Source organism: Vulpes lagopus, chromosome 3, assembly GCF_018345385.1.
Source record: "Vulpes lagopus strain Blue_001 chromosome 3, ASM1834538v1, whole genome shotgun sequence".
In the NCBI taxonomy this organism is placed as follows: domain Eukaryota; kingdom Metazoa; phylum Chordata; class Mammalia; order Carnivora; family Canidae; genus Vulpes; species Vulpes lagopus.
Genome location: NC_054826.1, coordinates 86,132,955 through 86,150,250, shown reverse-complemented (window position 1 = coordinate 86,150,250; position 17,296 = coordinate 86,132,955). Strand labels below are relative to the sequence as shown.

At 38.8% G+C, this 17,296-nt stretch overlaps 1 protein-coding gene across 7 annotated transcripts in view; it reads right to left on the bottom strand.

The window, feature by feature from the left end:
- Positions 1-17,296, bottom strand: part of RYR2 (ryanodine receptor 2) — a 726,974-nt gene that overhangs the window by 231,120 nt on the left and 478,558 nt on the right. The gene's annotated exons all lie outside the window — the stretch shown is intronic.

The following is a 17,296-nucleotide window of genomic DNA, read 5'->3' as shown; positions in this document are numbered from 1 at the left end:
AAAAGGATTGGAGGCAACATTTTTTAAAGTTTTCATTCCCTTATAGCTGCTTTTCATCTTTGAGAAAAATTGCGCCACTTTTTTTCTGGGGTACACTAGATCTAAGTGTAGAAAAATAGATGTAAATAAGTAAATATTTAGAAGTAGTTGCCAAAAATCCCACTGAAACTCCTCCATTTGACCCTTTTCCTTCAATGTGACTGCCATAATAGATTAAGTAGAGCAATTCACATCTGACTTGAATAATTAAGATATGAAATCAAAGTGTAAGTCAACAAGAAACTAAATGAAAACCAATAGCAATAAGCAATAGAGGAGAAAACCAAAATATTTCATCAGCTAATCTAATGTGTGGCAGGATGAGTAAATTTTTCCTCCACTGAATAAAAAGGGGAAACTATTAATTCTGTTGTTTGAATTCTTTGGAATCCACTATGTTTAGCAAGGGGCTGAGATGAAATTTTTCAGTGTGGGGAGATGCTTATGTACTCTTCATTTCCTTCTAGAATATTTTACACAGAAATTCAGGTAGTCAGCATAATAAATAAGGTATTGGAATACAGGCTGCAGAGTAGAAGATCTAATTTACAGATCAAAAAGGCAGTGGGTCCTAAGAATAAGCTAGCAATTGTTTACCATTAGGATTTCCATTTCTTCCCTTATTGAAATTAGTGACAATAAAAGCAATACATGACCCTTAAAATAACATGAGACAGTAAAAACCACATCCTATGATTCATAATGATTTCACTCAGTTTGTATTCATCGATACATACCCAAATAAATGGTTGTAGAACAGTGTTACCGACCAGGAAGCAAGATCACACCCAGCTGTGTTCAAGGAAGTGCGAATGATGAATTTCTAGTTAAAACTAAAACCCACAGCAGCATCTGCAGCTGTGACAGCTCCTGAAGCAGCAGTCAAGGGAAATTGTTTTAAATAAGTGTCCCCAAAGGAATCAAAGGAAAGGATTGGATAAATACAATAGACCTGAAGTAGCTTAAGCCACATTTGCATAAACTGGCATATCAAACATCCATTTTACATAAACTAGGGGATACCAAGATAGAAACATCTCAGATTGTAAATACTTATTATTTCTGAGGCACTTTACATGTAGAAGGAATCCCTATCTTATAAGTGAAACTATAAATACTTGCACAGTAGATCTTTGGGAGTTTGTTACACTACTATCTAAACTTTTCTGTGTTTGAAATATTTTCATTAAAAGAAAACCCCAAGTGGGCCGCCCAGTGGCTCAGCAGGTTAGCACCGCCTTCAGCCCAGGGGGTAATCCTGGAGACCCAGGATTGAGTCCCATGTCAGGGTCCCTGCGTGGAGACTCTCCTCTACCTCTCTCTCTCTCTCTCTCTCTCTCTCTGTCTCTCATGAATGAACGAATGAACAAATGAATGAATGAATGAATAAATAAATAAATAAATAAATAAATCTTAAAAAAAAGTAACTGCACACAAAGATTCATGTGATTTGTTTTTAAAGCTCGGAAACCATCAGAAATCTTTTTATTAACAAAGAATGGGAAAAAAGTTACAGAATGAAAAAAAGATACAGAATGGTAGAATTTTTGACACTTTCTGTTCTTTTCCTGTCTCAATTTAACGAATTTTCTTCACTGAGTGTGTATTTTAATATGAAAGCAAGTGACAGCCCTTGTAAAAATAAACTATTCATTTAATAAACTGGAGAACCAGAATATACCTACCTCTTTCTCATACAGAAATGTGTAAGAGCAATGTGAATATAAAGTAGTCAAGCAAGGTCAGCTTGTTGAAGCTCAAGCTGCTGAATGTGTGGTGAGTTCAGTACCAGAAATCTTGCCAATAAAATTAAATTAGTATAAAATCTATGGAGATCATTTTAGTAATATGCATTAAGACACTTTCAACCATTTATTTCCTTATCCAATAAATACTTATGAGCACCTGCCACGTGCCAGAAACTGGAAACAATAGTTGACTAACACAGAAACATCAGCCCAAATGTTCTCACAGTCTAATGAGGGGGAAAGAAAGGTAAAGAAGTTAGAACTCCTGAGTCATCTACAGAGAGGGGTGGTAAGAGCAGAGGAAGAAGACAGAGGTGAAATTCAGGGAGGTTCCTTAGAGGAGTTATCTTCTGAGATGGCAAATGGGTTTAGGTCCTATGACATGGCTAAGATCACAGTTTCTTTTTTTCTTTTTTTAATTTTTATTTATTTATGATAGTCACAGAGAGAGAAAGAGAGAGAGGCAGAGACACAGGCAGAGGGAGAAGCAGGCTCCATGCACTGGGAGCCCGATGTGGGATTCGATCCCGGGTCTCCAGGATCGCGCCCTGGGCCAAAGGCAGGCGCCAAACCACTGCTCCACCCAGGGATCCCGATCACACAGTTTCAAGTCTGAGAGACCTGCATTAAAATCTCAGTTCCAGGGTGAGCCACGTGGGTGGCTCAGTGGTTGAGCATTTGCCTTTGGCTCAGGTCATGATTCCAGGGTCCTGGGATCAAGTCCCACAATGGGCTCCCCACAGGGAGCCTGCTTTTCCCTTTGCCTGTGTCTCTGCTTCTCTCTGGGTCTCTCATGAGCAAGTAAATAAACAATAAAATAAAATCTCAGTTCTACCACTTCTCAGCTATTTGACCTTTGACTAGCTACTTAAATTCTTTAAACTCTAATCCTTTCTTCTGTAACATCTATTCCATGGGATTATGGTTTTAAAAATGAGATGGTGCTTAAAACCTGGCGCTCAGTGAACAAAATCTTAAAATGGGGGGGGGGGGGTAAAAGAAACTAAATATTCACAATGAAAGAATGGATAATTATGATATATGCACAAAATTAAGTATGTGTGGGCATGAAATAATCATGTTTAGTACTACTCTGAATATAACTGCAGAGAGAGAGAAAACCAATATAGCAAAATAGAAACAAGTGGTGAGTCCAAGTGAAGGGTAAACAGGTGTTCATTGCACTGTTCTTACACTTTTCTGAAAGACTAATTCTCAAAATATAAAATTGGTTAAAAACAATAAAAAAAACTTCTTTAAATGTGTTCTAGCTTGAAACAACATTTATAATACTAACTTTAAAAAGTAGCTGGAGAAAATTATTTTCACATTTCAAGGCTTTAAATGGAAGAAATAATACATTAAAGTCAAATTTTAGTAAAGCAAAAAAAAAAAGTCAAAGTTGCCTCTGGATAATGAAAATATATATATATATATATATATATATATATATATATATTTTACCCATTTTCATTATACTCCTTGGTATTTTCCAAATATATGCCCAGAATTTATTACTTTTTGATATATAAATAGATGTAATTTTTCATTAGTTTAGAGCAAATACACACTTGTACATGGTATTTTTACTGTTTTCCTGTTTTAGTTCCCTTTAAAGAATGTATTCATGACAGTGCATCCATAAGTAGAAATGGGCATATGGTTTTTTCCTCTTTTTAATTTAGATGAAGTAGAACTTAATAAAAGTTAAATCATACTGTGACTTCTGAAGACGCAATTTTGTTTTGTTTTGTTTGTAGAGAGGGAGAGTGAGAGAGAATGCTAGCCTGGGGGAAGAAGGGAAAGAGAGAGCGAGCACTAGCCAGGAGGGGGATGAGGTGTAGAAGGAGAGAGAGAATCTTAAGCAGATTCTATGTCCAGTATGGAGCCTGACACAGGGCTTTCTCTCACATCCCTGAGATCATGACCTGAGCCCAAATCAAGAATCAGCCATTTAACTGACTGTTCCACCCAGGTGGCTCTGAAGACACAGCTTTTATAACTGCTGTGATAATAAGACAACCAATATTTCTAAAAATTACATGCTTTTATTTTTATTTTTTTAAGATTTTATTTATTTGAGAGAGAGAGAAATAGAAAGAGATAGCACAAGTGGGGAAGAGAGGGAGAAGCAGGCTCCCCGTTGAGCAGGGAGGCCCATGTGGGGCTTGATCCCAGGATTCTGAGATCATGACCTAAGCCAAAGGCAAACACTTAATGACTGAGCTACCCAGGAGCTCAAATTGCATGTTTTTAAATTAGCATATCCAAAGCGGGAACGAATGGATGGCCATGACAACAGAGAACAGAGTGGAGAGAAACTATAGGTACTTCTCAGTCACCTGACAGAAGGGTCAGGCCTCACCCACTTGCATCTAGCCAGTACTTGGAAAAGTGCTTGCCAGTAAAGGTGCAGACAATGGATGACATGCCCATCACATGAGGCTCCCTAGTAGTGGCTGATGGTCTCTGAGTGATTTTATCCAGTGCTCCTCTCACTGAACATTAACAACCATTCATTGAGATTGGAATCATTATTATCACTTTCCAGACATGGCAATCAACACTGTGGCTTAAATCGCCTGCTCACAATTAAGTGGCCAGAAAAGAAATCCAGGCCTGCCAGATCCTAAGGTCCATGCTTTAAGCCAGGACAATAAATAACCAGATGTTAGATACTGTAGGCCAAATAGCCTGAAGAAACTACTCAAACCTGATCTGAAGTGCAAAAGTGGCCATATAAATAAATGAATGAGTGTGACTGCATACCAATAAAACTTTATTTACAAAAACAGGTGGCAAGCTGGATCTGCTTCAGGCCTTAGGGTGCCAATCCCTGCTGCTCTAAGTTACTATTCAACATTGTCTCCTTATAGTATCAGGTCCTACCAATCAACAAATATTTAGTGAGCACCTACCATGAACTAATATTTAGTGAGCACCTAGCCAAGAACTATTCTTGGCTAGGGATACAGCTGTGAACAGAATGGAAAAGAGTCCCTTTCTGGAGCTTATCTTTGTGTAGGCATAACAAGTAAATATATACAGTTATAGATACATAGATAGATAGACAAAGTCAGGAAATAATTAATGCTATCAAAACTCACAGGATGTTTGCCATAAATTAAAGATGGGTTGATAAATGACATTACTCTTAATAATTGCCCATAGCAAAACATGATAATTGAAGTTCAAATTCTTCATGAGTGTGGAAATCTTTTTTCTTGTATTAGAATTTGTGTGTGTCCAGCCTATTTCAAACTCATGAAGTGAGTATATTCAGGCATATACCCTAGCATAAGTAAACTTTTGGTCCTACCTTCCTGTGTTTTGGGTTCTCCATCTTCTATTCCAGTTACCTTAACTGACACCCTCAAATAACAAAGCCTGATGGTATCTAAGGGAAGTTTTCTTCCCAACAGTGAGATCTTAAATTAGTACACATGAGTCAAATTGGTTTCTTGGGGCTGAGCCAGACCCACCCTAGCCATTTGTAAATCTGTTAAAACAGTAGCTACAACGTATGGTTAAACTGCTTCCTCCAACAAAAGACAGATGGCTTCAGCAAGTTTTAACTTTACCCACTGATGAGCCTCCCTGCTCTGGAGCAGAGGGGTGTGTGACAAGTGTGTAAGTCCAGCAAAGGAACTGGCAGTCACAGGATGTGGGGGTGTGATGCAGGCGTGAAATCTGTGGCGGGGGCTAAACTGAAAGAAGATGAAGCCGATCACAAGCATACCAGCTTGTTGTAAGCACATACAGTTTCAGACCTCAAATTTCTGAACTACAGATATGAATCCAGATTTATAACAAAAACCAAATGGCCAGAAGCAGTAAAAATGGCCAATATTAGACTACCATGTAAATTTGAACTATTTGATCAAAAGGCAGGGTAACACTTAATAGTGGCTTAGTATATGCCAGATAATATATAAACACTTTCCCATTTATTATAAAATATTAGCCTCATTTTTCAAGGTGAGGAAACAAGATGTTAAGTCATTTGTCTAAGATTCTATAGCTAGTTAAATGGGAAGCAAGACTTTGAATCAACAATGCAAAAGGTAGAAAAAAACAGAAACAAGACACACTTGCCTTAGATTTTTGGGATCTTTATTATTTTTTTAAAGATTTTATTTATTTATTCATGAGAAACAGAGAGGCAGAGACACGGGCAGAGGGAGAAGCAGGCTCCTCACAGGGAGCCTGATGCGGGACTTGATCAGATGGATCAAGATGGATCCAGATGGATCATGCCCTGAGCCAAAGGCAGACATTTAACCACTGAGCCACCCAGGCATCCTGAATTTCTGTGATCTTTAGAACTGGAAGGGGCATAAAGAGATCATTTCCAGCTAGAGCTTTGAATTTCAAGGAAATGAAAACGGAGAGGCTATTTGCCCAAAGTCATACAAGAAGAATTATTTTCAGAATTGGGTCTAGAACCCAGGGCTTAAGACAAGAAATCTGCTACTTCTATTCCACTTTGGCTTAGAAAATGAATAAATATGCTAAGTGAGGACTTCAAGAATGTACTATGTTTCAATTGCATCTTTAGTGCAGAGACTTTGTAAGACAAACTTTGGCACAATAGTGACATCCCCATATTTTCTTCCTGGCTCATGGCTCATTTCAGATAATCAAGATCAGTAGGAAAGTTTATTTTTGATCCTGAATACTGTTAAGTGTCCTCTTTTCATCAACATATACAATGTCGATGTCAATTAACTGGTCAGTTTAACCTAAGCAGAGTTTGGTCTTCACTGAATTCATCAATCATTTCAAAATGAATTTCCCCAAATAACATGTTTAGAAAATATACATGTGAATCAAAAGATAGAAATTAGATAATCTGGAATTTAAATAATCAAAATAAAAATCCTTCTCATTTGTTAAATTTATACATATTTAAGAGCTTCATTCCTGGAAAAGTCCAAAGAATTTCTAGGATCCCTCTTTCTGATTCTAGACAAAATTATGAAACTGAGTATGCTAGTTACCAACATATTCATACTCTAGAATTTGTCTTTCACTTTAAAACTAATTGCCTTTGTCTTCACTCAAAATATCCAGTGTCCCAACACAATTTTGGGGCTGTTTGGATGGCCCACTGCAGTGACTCACAAGTCCTGACTTCGTCTCCCAACAAATGTTCATTTTTAATTAGGGAGATCCTTAGTAAGTTACTGTCCTAGGTGTGATACAGACCTGCACCTGAGGCCTGTAGGATGCAGACCCGTGCCTGAGGTCTATATCAATGGCAGGTTTTGTAGAGTGACACTAGTGACAGAAAGGACAGATGTTATGGAGGAACTGGAAGCAGGGATCTGGGATGATACAGTCCTTCTACTCTTAAGTTCATGTCATGTTGAAAATCTTCTAAATCTTTATTCAGTAAGTGGTTAAACTGTTGCAACATTTCAACTGAGCATAAGAAAAGTCTATTAGTCTGATAGGTCCAGATTTTTGTTTGCTTCCTTCTTTCTTTTTAAAGGTAGCATGATAAAATTAGTAATGGAAAGTTATGCTTTCCTCTCTTTCTCCTTAGAGGGCTTTTCAGCCTGAAGCTATGCAGTTATTTTAATTACAACAATCTTCATCTGTTTTGCTCCTGTAGAAAGGAATTCTATGTGGTCTCAGCTCCAGAAACTCCATTGTGCTCGTTGTCCTTCCAGGTGGCAGGCAGAGCTTCAAAAGCATCATTTCTGGATTTATATCATTACGGATTTAGAAACTGAGGGCCCTGAGCTGATCTTTACTTACAGAACAGCCAAAAAGGTGAAAAAAGCTCCAGTGTGATGAGGCATTTATACAACACAAGACACATACTTACAGCCAACTGTGTAAGACGCGGGTAATCTCCAGACAAAATAACTATCCTTTCACCATATGGCAAGATTTTAAATGACTCTCTTCCTTACTTTAAGTCAAGGGTATGATTAGCTCGTCAAAATACTGGTAACAGGAGGCTCCACACTTAAGAGTAAAACTAGATGGCTCAGTGGGTTGGGCATCTGCCTTCAGCTCAGGTCATGATCCCAGATTCCTGGGATCAAGCCCCACATCAGCCTCTCTCACTCATTAGAGAGCTGGCTTCTCCCTCTCCCTCTGCTTGCTGCTCTGTCTACTGGTATTCCTGTCTCTGTCAAATAAATAAATAAAATCTTAAAAAAAAAAAAGAGTAAATGAAGAGTAGTACAAGGTTAGCAGGGGACATGTGTGGAGGGGGCAATGTATTAGTTTCCTAGGCCTGCCATAACAATATACCAGAGACCAGGTGGGTTAAACAACAGAAATTTATTTTCACATTTCTGGAGACAAAGAGTCCAATATCAAGGTATCCACAGGTTTGGTTTTTCTCCGGAAATCTCTCTTCTTGGCTGGTGTCTTGTCTTTTTTTTTTTTTTTTTTTTTTTTTTTTAAGATTTTATTTATTTATTTATTCATGAAAGACAGAGAGAGAGAGAGAGAGAGAGAGAGAGAGGGGCAGAGGGAGAAGCAGAAGCAGGCCCCATGCAGGGAGCCCAACGTGGGACTAGATCCCGGGTATCCAGGATCAGGCCCGAGGCCCAAGGTGGCGCTAAACCGCTGAGCCCCCCAGGCTGCCCAGTGTCTCTGTCTTATAAGGACCAGTCGTCCCAGATTAGGACCTGACCCTCATGAGCTCATCTAACTAATTATTTCTTTAAAGGCCCAAATACAGGCACTTCGGGGGGTTAGGGCTTCAACATATGAATATGCGTGGGGGGCACAATTCAGTCTAAAATACGTGAGACAGAGCAATGGCTGAGTTCAGAATGCTGTATTTGCCAGCAGACACATCTCTGAAGCCATGCTTGCTGAGCCCCAAGGAACCCTGAAGGAACCCCTGGATTAGAAGAATCTGAACTCTAGGAAGAATTTCATCTAATACTCATACAAGGCATTTCTTCTTCTTCTTCTTCTTCTTCTTCTTCTTCTTCTTCTTCTTCTTCTTCTTCTTCTTCTTCTTCTTCTTCCTTTTTTTAAAGTAAGCATAGCTGATTTTTCATATACTTCAGGAGGTGGCAAACCCCAGCAGAAGTATGACATATATTCATCTTCATAGTAGTAGGAATTGGTTCATATGACATAGATTCTTCTTTCAAATACATGTGGGACACAAGTTATGTATTAGAGAAAATTCTATGCACCATCAATACGTCAGGTAAATATCTTACCATTTGCATGTTTTCACCATTGTTTGTCTTTCTTTTTTGCTTTATTGTTGCTATTTTGCTTTGCTTTGCTTCCATTTATATTTTTCTTTACATTTAGATTTTGTGAAGGAATCTGAAATGTATAGTATATGACAAGAAGAAAGTGACTGTGTAAAGCTGGTAAATGATCAAACTAAAGAACAAATAAAGAAGGGAATGGCTTTTAAATTAGGGTATAACTATGTTTACTACTGACATAATTTTAGGGGATCTGCTATTGCTGTAGTATAAATGAGATTTAATTGAAGGTTTGGGGATGTATTCATATTTTTTCTTATTGAAATCAATGATAATTAGTTTTTGATCTATGGAAATTTGCCCTAGGAGTATGCTTTTAATAAATTGTCCTCATAAGGCAGAGAAGAGGGCATGGGGCAAATAAAAAAATACAGCTTATGGGGTGCCTGGGTGGCTCAGTGGTTGAGTGTCTGTCTTCTGTTCAGGTTGTGATCCCAGGGTCCTGGGATGGAATCCTGCATTGGGCTCCCTGTGGGGAGCCTACTTCTCCCTCTGCCTATGTCTGTGTCTCTCATGGATAAATAAATAAAATTTAAAAAAAAAAATACAATTTGCTAGGAACTGGTATTTGGGACTAAGATTCTGATTTTTTTTTTAATTGGGGCACTGGGTTACATCATGTATAAACCACAAGATTTCCTTCAGTTTCTCCAGAGATCTAGAGAAAAAGGCACTGGTTAGGCTTCTTGGCTTCCTTTCTCTAGGCTAATAACCAAATCTCAGGCTTTGAGATTTTGCCATTCTGAGGGTATTAAAAAGCAAGAGATAAGCCCAACCAGAAGCTCACCAAGGAAAAGGTCATTTCTCCTTGAGGCCTGGAGCAGCTCTGGGCATTTGATGAAGGGCTCTTCCCTCTCTGAGGTGGCCTCAGACTGACCCTAAGAATGGAGGACAAATTCTGAGGGGGGATACAACATGCCCCCATTCCCACTACCTCACGAAAACCTCAGAATGGGAGAAGAGATTTCAATGAGATAAACCTCCCCTAAAGGGGTGATGCATCCTTAGAAATCTTTTTGAAAAGCATTCACTTGTGTAGATCTATGTTAGAACATGGACAGGAGACCTCTCCCCAGAGATAGGATTCCAGAGAAGGAAGCAACAAGAGGTACCAAGGTAACACACAGGACACAAGGCAACCAAATATTAGGGAGTTGAAGAAGATGGAGAAGAAAGCAAAGCAAAGAAACTTGGGCCTGTGGAAAGATGAAGTCATTCATTTCACTTAGAGGGCTCCTCTGTAAACGTAAGGCACTGTGCTCAAAACACACAGGCTGTTATTATTCCTTATACCCATACCCATATTTTCTCTGCTGTAAATGGAAAAACTCTTCTTGGTTACTTGTGCTGGGGATCACACCCACTTCACTTTATCAGGAATTTCGGTTAATCGTCTCCCAGACTTATACCATCAATTTCTCCCTCTCTACTAGATAATTCCCCAAAGAGTTACAGGCATGCTCATGAATCTCTTATTTTTTAAGAATCTCAAGTGCATAGAAGTGGAAGGTAGATTAATTAGAAATTGTTATTCCTGACATACTCTTATCATGACCTGCTTTGGCTTTGTTCTTTGGCTGAACCTTTTTAGACACTATAAAGCATCTGCTAACCCACTACCCAAAGGAAAAACTAGAGCCTTAACAATAGCCTGCATCTAACCCTATAATGCTGATTTTCCCATTTCCCTGCCTCCTTCCACCTGAAGAAACAATCACCCCAAATCCTAAAATCAGCACTCTCTTACTCTCTCTATATGCACTTTAAAAATATACTTTGAAAGTTTTGGTTGTTGACAATTTTTACAAAAATAACATGCTGAATTATCCTTGCATTCGTTTCCTATTGCTTTTGTAACAAACCACCACAAATTTAGTGGATTAAAACAAAACCAATTTATTAGCTTGTATTTCTTAAGGGACTAAGAAGTCCAAAATGGACTTTACTGGGCTACAAAGTGTCCACAGGGCTTGTATTCCTTCTAGTGACTCTGGCCTCTGGGAAGAATCTGTTCCCTGCCCTTTCTAGCTTCTAGAGGCTTCCTACCTTCCCTGACTCCTGACCCTTTACTCCGTCAAAACCAGCATCTTCAAATCTCTCCTTCTCTCTCTCCTGCCCCCTCTAACTTCTACCTCCCTCTAGAAATGACCTTTGTCATTACATTGGAACCATCCAGAGAAAAAACAAGAGAATCTTCCAAACTCAAGATTCTTATCTTAATCATATCTGCAAAATCCCTTTGCCACATAAGGTAATCTATTGACAGGCTTTGGGAATAGGACATGGACATCTTTTTAAGGCACTGTCTTTGCCTACCATAGTTACCTTTTAGGACTTAACTTCTCTCCTTGAAATATTCCTAATCCACTTATCACTTTAGCTTCCCACTTTACTCACCCACTCTCCTGCAAGTGTGCATTGGACGGCTTCCTGGCCTTGGCTACTGTGAACAGTGTTCCTATGAACATTCTTATTCATGCTTCCTGCTGTAGAGATATATAAAGGTCATTGGGGAACCAGGCTAGAATTTTTGGGCCATGGGTATGTAAATATTCAACTCCCAGAGATATTGTCAAACTGTTTGTTTGTTGTTACTTTTAAGTGAGAGTGCCATGTGCATTCCTAAGAACAATGTAAGAGGTCCTATGGAAAGCCAGTACTTGCAAATTCCAAAGATAAAGAGAAGATCCTTAAAGCAGCAAGAGACAAAAAATCCCTGACCTTCATGGGGAGGAGCATTAGGGTAACAGCAGACCTCTCCACAGAGACCTGGCAGGCCAGAAAGGGCTGGCAGGATATATTCAGGGTCCTAAATGAGAAGAACATGCAACCAAGAATACTTTATCCAGCAAGGCTCTCATTCAAAATGGAAGGAGAGATAAAGAGCTTCCAAGACAGGCAGGAACTGAAAGAATATGTGACCTCCAGACCAGCTCTGCAAGAAATTCTAAGGGGGACTCTTAATATTCCCCTTTAAGAAGAACTTCAGTGGAACAATCCACAAAAACAAGGACTGAATAGATATCATGATGACACTAAACTCATATCTGTCAATAGTAACTCTGAACGTGAACGGGCTTAATGACCCCATCAAAAGGCGCAGGGTTTCAGACTGGATAAAAAAGCAGGACCCATCTATTTGCTGTCTACAAGAGACTCATTTTAGACAGAAGGACACCTACAGCCTGAAAATAAAAGGTTGGAGAACCATTTACCATTCAAATGGTCCTCAAAAGAAAGCAGGGGTAGCCATCCTTATATCAGATAAACTAAAATTTACCCCGAAGACTGTAGTGAGAGATGAAGAGGGACACTATCTCATACTTAAAGGATCTATCCAACAAGAGGACTTAACAATCCTCAATATATATGCCCCGAATGTGGGAGCTGCCAAATATTTAAATCAATTAATAACCAAAGTGAAGAAATACTTAGATAATAATACACTTATACTTGGTGACTTCATTCTAGCTCTTTCTATACTTGATAGGTCTTCTAAGCACATCTCCAAAAAAACGAGAGCTTTAAATGATACACTGGACCAGATGGATTTCACAGATATCTACAGAACTTTACATCCAAACTCAACTGAATACACATTCTTCTCAAGTGCACATGGAACTTTCTCCAGAATAGAACACATTGGGTCACAAATCGAGTCCGAACTGATACCAAAAGATTGGGATCGTCCCCTGCATATTCTCAGACCATAATGCCTTGAAATTAGAACTAAATCACAAGAAGTTTGGAAGGACCTCAAACACGGAGGTTAAGGACCATCCTGCTAAAAGATGAAAGGGTCAACCAGGAAATTAAGGAAGAATTAAAGAGATTCATGGAAACTAATGAGAATGAAGATACAACCATTCAAAATCTTTGGGATGCAGCAAAAGCAGTCCTGAGGGGGAAATACATCGCAATACAAGCATCCATTCAAAAACTGGAAAGATCTCAAATACAAAACCTAACCTTACACATAAAGGAGCTAGAGAAAAAACAGCAAATAGATCCTACACCCAGCAGAAGAAGAGAGTTAATTAAGATTCGAGCAGAACTCAACGAAATCGAGCCCAGAAGAACTGTGGAACAGATCAACAGAACCAGGATGTGGTTCTTTGAAAGAATTAATAAGATAGATAACCATTAGCCAGCCTTATTAAAAAGAAGAGAGAGAAGACTCAAATTAATAAAATCATGAATGAGAAAGGAGAGATCACTACCAACACCAAGGAAATACAAACGGTTATAAAATCATATTATGAACAGCTCTATGCCAATAAATTAGGCAATCTAGAAGAAATGGACGCATTCTTGGAAACCCACAAACTACCAAAACTGGAACAGGAAGAAATAGAAAACCTGAACAGGCCAATAACCAGGGAGGAAATTGAAGCAGTCATCAACAACCTCCCAAGACACAAAAGTCCAGGGCCAGGTGGCTTCCCAGGGGAATTCTATCAAACGTTTAAAGGAGAAACCATACCTATTCTACTAAAGCTGTTTGGAAAGATAGAAAGAGATGGAGTACTTCCAAATTCGTTCTATGAGGCCAGCATCACCTTCATTCCAAAACCAGACAAAGACCCCGCCAAAAAGGAGAATTACAGACCAATATCCCTGATGAACATGGATGCAAAAATTCTCAACAAGATACTAGCCAATAGGATCCAACAGTACATTAAGAAAATTATTCACCATGACCAAGTAGGATTTATCCCTGGGACACAAGGCTGGTTCAACACTCGTAAAACAATCAATGTGATTCATCATATCAGCAAGAGAAAAACCAAGAACCATATGATCCTCTCAACAGATGCAGAGAAATTATTTGACAAAAAACAGCATCCATTCCTGATCAAAACTCTTCAGAGTGTAGGGATAGAGGGAACATTCCTCAACATCTTAAAAGCCATCTACGAAAAGCCCACAGCAAATATCATTCTCAATGGGGAAGCTCTGGGAGCCTTTCCCCTAAGATCAGGAACAAGACAGGGATGTCCACTCTCACCACTGCTATTCAACATAGTACTGGAAGTCCTCGCCTCAGCAATCAGACAACAAAAAGACATTAAAGGCATTCAAATTGGCAAAGAAGAAGTCAAACTCTCCCTCTTCGCCGATGACATGATACACGACATAGAAAGCCTCCACCCCAAGATTGCTAGAACTCATACAGCAATTTGGTAGCGTGGCAGGATACAAAAACAATGCCCAGAAATCAATGGCATTTCTATACACTAATGAGACTGAAGAAAGAGAAATTAAAGAGTCAATCCCATTTACAATTGCACCCAAAAGCATAAGATACCTAGGAATAAACCTAACCAAAGAGGTAAAGGATCTATACCCTAAAAAATATAGAACACTTCTGAAAGAAATTGAGGAAGACACAAAGAGATGGAAAAATATTCCCTACTCATAGATTGGCAGAATTAATATTGTGAAAATGTCAATGTTACCCAGGGCAATTTACACATTTAATGCAATCCCTATCAAAATACCATGGACTTTCTTCAGCGAGTTAGAACAAATTATTTTAAGATTTGTGTGGATTCAGAAAAGACCCCGAATAGCCAGGGGAATTTTAAAAAAGAAAACCATAGCTGGGGGCATCACAATGACAGGTTTCAGGTTGTACTACAAAGCTGTGGTCATCAAGACAGTGTGGTACTGGCACAAAAACAGACACATGGATCAATGGAACAGAATAGAGAACCCAGAAGTGGACCCTGAACTTTATAGTCAACTAATATTCGATAAAGGAGGAAAGACTATCCACTGGAAGAAAGACAGCCTCTTCAATAAATGGTGCTGGGAAAATTGGACATCCACATGCAGAAGAATGAAACTAGACCACTCTCATTCACCATACACAAAGATAAACTCAAAATGGATGAGAGATCTAAATGTGAGACAAGATTCCATCAAAATCCTTGAGGAGAACACAGGCAACACCCTTTTTGAACTTGGCCACAGTAACTTCTTGCAAGATACATCCACAAAGGCAAAAGAAACAAAAGCAAAAATGAACTATTGGGACTTCATCAAGATAAGAAGCTTTTGCACAGCAAAGGATACAGTCAACAAAACTAAAAGACAACCTACAGAATGGGAGAAGATATTTGCAAATGACGTCTCAGTTATCTGAGGGCTAAGATAGGGCTAGTTTCCAAGATCTATAAAGAACTTATGAAACTCAACACCAAAGAAACAAACCATCCAATCATGAAATGGGCAAAAGACATGAAGAGAAATCTCACAGAGGAAGACATAGACATGGCCAACATGCACATGAGAAAATGCTCCGCATCACTTGCCATCAGGGAAATACAAATCCAAACCACAATGTGAGGTGGTCCTCACACCAGTGAGAATGGGGAAAATTAACAAGGCAGGAAACTACAAATGTTGGAGAGGATGCGGAGAAAGGGGAACCCTCCTACACTGTTGGTGGGAATGTGAACTGGTGCAGCCACTCTGGAAAACTGTGTGGAGGTTCCTCAAAGAGTTAAAAATAGACCTGCCCTACGACCCAGCAATTGCACTGTTGGGGATTTACCCCAAAGATTCAGATGCAATGAAACGCCGGGACACCTGCACCCCGATGTTTCTATCAGCAATGGCCACAATAGCCAAACTGTGGAAGGAGCCTCGGTGTCCATCGAAAGATGAATGGATAAAGAAGATGTGGTCTATGTATACAATGGAATATTACTCAGCCATTAGAAACGACAAATACCCACCATTTGCTTCAACGTGGATGGAACTGGAGGGTATTATGCTGAGTGAAATGAGTCAATTGGAGAAGGACATTGTATGTTCTCATTCATTTGGGGAATATAAATAATATTGAAAGGGAATATAAGGGAAGGGAGAAGAAATGTGTGGGAAATATCAGAAAGGGAGACAGAACATGAAGACTCCTAACTCTGGGAAACGAACTAGGCGTGGTGGAAGGGGAGGAGGGCAGGGGGTGGGAGTGAACGGGTGACGGGTACTGAGGGGGGCACTTGACGGGATGAGCACTGGGTGTTATTCTGTATGTTGGTAAATTGAACACCAATAAAAAATAAATTTATTATAAAAAAAAAGAAAGCCAGTACTTGGTTCTGCCCGATCTCTAAAACATTTTTGCCAACAGAATGGATATATAATGGCATCTAATCATGTTTTATATTTCCCTGATCATTAATAGTAACAAACATTTCCTCAAATGTTTATTGTCTATCTGAATTTCTTCTATGAGATGTCTACTCATGACTTTTCATTCTTTTTCTTAGTCATTTCAGTTCCTTATGTTTTTCTTAATACTAACACTTTTTTCAGTTGTTTACATTGCAGTTGGATTCCCCAACCCCACTAATAAGTTGTTTTTCCATTCCCCTTAAGGTTTTCTGTGGTTGTTCATTTAATGAAAGTTCTTAAATTTGTATGGACAGATTTACCAGTCTTTTATAGTCATTGGGTTTTTGTTTATATTTGTTTGTTCTACTCTACGATAAAGGTTTCCTACCCCATAGTCTAAAAAGATTTACCTCTATTTCCTACCAAGATTTGCAAAGTTTTATTTTTGATATTTAAGATCTCAGTCCATTCGGGGCTGGCTCTCACATATACAGTGTGAGGAAATGATCCAATTTCATCTTTTTTTTCATTCAGATTCTAGTTTTTTACAATCTCTCCCCACCACTCTGACATGCCACCCATCATATTATAAGGTTCCATACCTGGGCTGATGTTTTTCTATCATCTCCACTTTATCCTTTTGATTAATTTGCTTATCCCTGCACCAATACTACTCTGTCTTAATTACTTTAGCTTCAAAATAAATCCTTATTGGGGCACCTGGGCGGCTCTGTCAGTTAAGCATCTAACTCTTGGTTTTGGCTTGGGTCATGATCTTGGGAGTCATGAGATGGAGCCCTGTAACCTGCTCCATGCTCAGCATGTTATCTGCTGAAGATCCTCCCTCTCTCTCCCCGTCCCTGTCCCTCTCCACTCTGTATGTACATACATGCACTCTCTTTAAATCTTCAAAAAATTTTATTTTATCCTTCAAAATAAATACAATAGAACATATACCTATCCTTGCTCTTCTTTATCATAAGTAATCTAGATATTTTAGTCTTTTACTCTTCTATATACATTTTGGAAACATTATATCAAGTCCCATGAAAAACTTCTTGAGACTTTAATAGACAAAGCATGATGTTTGGATTGAACCCATACATCAATTTTGGAAGAATTAATATC